Consider the following 3,520-nt stretch of genomic DNA (forward strand, 5'->3'; position numbering starts at 1 on the left):
GTAATTAGTAGAATGGGTTGCATGCTTGTGATAAGAACCTGTGGGGCTTCCCTTAAGGCTGATATTCCAGGACAGGGCTAAAAGTATCAATATCTGAGTTATTGCCATCCTTCTTCAGAGCTCCCAATGGAAATAATTCATTTAAATAAGAGTTGGCCTGAGGCACCTGGGTGGCTTGTCAGTTGGGCGTCTGACTTCGGCTCAGGTCACGATCCCACAGTCTGTGAGTTCAAGCCCTGTGTGGGGCTCTGCGCTGACAGCTCCGAGCCTGGAGCCTGCTTTGGATTCTGTGTCTCCCTCTCTCTCTGCCCCCCCCACTTGCACTCTGTCTCTCTCTCAAAAATAAAAGAAAAACATTAAAAAAAATTTTTAAGTAAGAGTTGGCCTAAAGTTGACCCCCCAGATGTCTTCCAGCTCTAATACTCCATATTCTGTAGAAGCAAAGGTCTAGGCTATGGAGAAATTGGTGTTTCAGATCCTGTGGCTTCCATTTAAAAGGCTGTGAGAGTGCTCGCTTCAGCAGCACATATACTAAAATTGGAACGATACAGAGAAGATTAGCATGGCCCCTGCGCAAGGATGACACGCAAATTCGTGAAGCGTTCCATATTTTTTTTTGAAGAAGACCAAAGCAGGAGGCATCACAATCCCAGACTTTAGCCTCTACTACAAAGCTGTAATCATCAAGACAGCATGGTATTGGCACAAAAACAGACATATAGACCAATGGAATAGAATAGAAACCCCAGAACTAGACCCACAAACGTATGGCCAACTCATCTTTGACAAAGCAGGAAAGAACATCCAATGGAAAAAAGACAGTCTCTTTAACAAATGGTGCTGGGAGAACTGGACACCAACATGCAGAAGATTGAAACTAGACCACTTTCTCACACCATTCACAAAAATAAACTCAAAATGGATGAAGGACCTGAATGTGAGACAGGAAACCATCAAAACCCTAGAGGAGAAAGCAGGAAAACACCTCTCTGACCTCAGCCGTAGCAATTTCTTACTTGACACATCCCCAAAGGCAAGGGAATTAAAAGCAAAAATGAACTACTGGGACCTTATGAAGATAAAAAGCTTCTGCACAGCAAAGGAAACAACCAACAAAACTAATAGGCAACCAACAGAATGGGAAAAGATATTTGCAAATGACATATCGGACAAAGGGTTAGTATCCAAAATCTATAAAGAGCTCACCAAACTCCACACCCGAAAAACAAATAATCCAGTGAAGAAATGGGCAGAAAACATGAATAGACACTTCTCTAAAGAAGACATCCAGATGGCCAACAGGCACATGAAAAGATGCTCAAAGTCGCTCCTCATCAGGGAAATACAAATCAAAACCACACTCAGATATCACCTCACGCCAGTCAGAGTGGCCAAAATGAACAAATCAGGAGACTATAGATGCTGGTGAGGATGTGGAGAAACGGGAACCCTCTTGCACTGTTGGTGGGAATGCAAACTGGTGCAGCCGCTCTGGAAAACAGTATGGAGGTTCCTCAAAAAATTAAAAATAGACCTACCCTATGACCCAGCAGTAGCACTGCTAGGAATTTACCCAAGGGATACAGGAGTACTGATGCATAGGGGCACTTGTACCCCAATGTTTATAGCAGCACTCTCAACAATAGCCAAATTATGGAAAGAGCCTAAATGTCCATCAACTGATGAATGGATAAAGAAATTGTGGTTTATATACACAATGGAGTACTACGTGGCAATGAGAAAGAATGAAATATGGCCCTTTGTAGCAACATGGATGGAACTGGAGAGTGTGATGCTAAGTGAAATAAGCCATACAGAGACAGACAGATACCGTATGGTTTCACTCTTATGTGGATCATGAGAAACTTAACAGAAACCCATGGGGGAGGGGAAGGGAAAAAAAAAGAGGTTAGATTGGGAGAGAGCCAAAGCATAAGACTCTTAAAAACTGAGAACAAACTGAGGGTTGATGGGGGGTGGGAGGGAGGGGAGGGTGGGTGATGGGTATTGAGGAGGGCACCTTTTGGGATGAGCACTGGGCGTTGTATGGAAACCAATTTGACAACAAACTTCAGATATTGAATGAATGAATGAATGAATGAATGAATAAATAAATAAATAAATAAATAAATAAATAAATAAATAAATAAAAGGCTCTGAGGCTTCAGAGAAGCCACATAATCTACCAGAACATCCATTGTTTTTTAACATGTTTCTTAGAGATCTGATATCCATTTTGGATAAGCAGAATGCACATGCCCCACTATAGAGAAGAGAAAGTCATGCATCACCTTACACATAAGTGATAGGGTTTTATTATGTCAAATGAGGAGTGTCCAAATGGCCTTGCTGAATAATTATTGCAAAGAGGAAGAGCTATGGATCAACTACTCTGAAATCAATTATTTTGGTTGACATTTCTAGTCATAACTGCATGGTAGAGACCAATCCCGTAAGATGTGACCCTTTATTTAGTTGCATATTGCCTGTTCTTCTAAGTAGCATGCTTTCTCCAGCTTCAGGGATTTTGCATTCAGAATGCTCTTCCCTGATCCACCCATGTTTAGAATTTCTCATCCTATTGATCTCACCACTTTTTTGGAGACCCCTTCCTTTCCTCCTTGTGTACCATCCCCACCCTTAGTCTCTCTCATAGACACACTCTTGTTATTTTCCTCCTGGCACTTAGCACTTTTTATTTGTGTGTCATTTAGCATCCTATCCCCTATATGGAATCACGATGGAAACCATCAAATTTATAGTGAATGTTTGAAAAAAACTGGAGAATCTTAATATCTTGATCATGAAGACCTTTTGTGGGATTAGGTGGTTATGTGACTGTTGGGTCTCCCAACTGGTCTTCCACCTCCATTTGGACAGTGACTGTGTTTTACTCTCCAAAGTATATCTAGTACATAACAGGTATCCCCAGATATGCATTGGTTCAGTGAATGGATGAATGTTATATGTTTCACAAATAATTTTTTAGAAGAAATAACTGCCCAAATATAAGTATTCTATCAGTTTCTTATTGAGATTTTCTTTTAGCCAAGTGAAGATCAGTTACAATGGCCTTCAATTTTTTCAAAGTAAAACTGTTTTATCCTTTCTATGGCTGAATAATATTCCCTGATATAGATGGATGGACAGATAGATGGATAGACAGATTGGTATACATATATAACCACGTCTTTATATCCATTTATCTAGCCATGAACATTTAGGCTGCTTCCGTGCCATGTGAAGTATAATTTAAGTCCTCATCATTCAACTATCTGGAATCAGAAGAGCACTTATAGAGAACAATTCTATACCTGATAAGAATATTCCCTGAAGTTTACTCATCTCAGAGTGGGGCTGGGAAGGATTTTATTCTAGTTGTGTCCTTGTTAACCAACTGTGCCCAGTTTTCAGTTAACTTATGTGGATCTACAGTCAACTACCATTCCCAGCTGTTGGAGCAATCTCTAACCCACTGTTACTTAGCACCTTCCAAGGCTGAGCTAGGAAAATGGCATTG

At 40.7% G+C, this 3,520-nt stretch overlaps 1 non-coding gene across 1 annotated transcript; it reads left to right on the plus strand.

Annotated features, from left to right (window-relative positions):
* The first annotated feature begins 507 nt into the window (after positions 1 to 507).
* Positions 508 to 614, plus strand: LOC122469669. Its single transcript, XR_006293564.1, has one exon. It is a non-coding gene; the product is annotated as a U6 spliceosomal RNA (small nuclear RNA).
* Positions 615 to 3,520: the final 2,906 nt, after the last annotated feature.

This window comes from Prionailurus bengalensis, chromosome B3 (genome assembly GCF_016509475.1).
Source record: "Prionailurus bengalensis isolate Pbe53 chromosome B3, Fcat_Pben_1.1_paternal_pri, whole genome shotgun sequence".
NCBI classification, from domain to species: domain Eukaryota; kingdom Metazoa; phylum Chordata; class Mammalia; order Carnivora; family Felidae; genus Prionailurus; species Prionailurus bengalensis.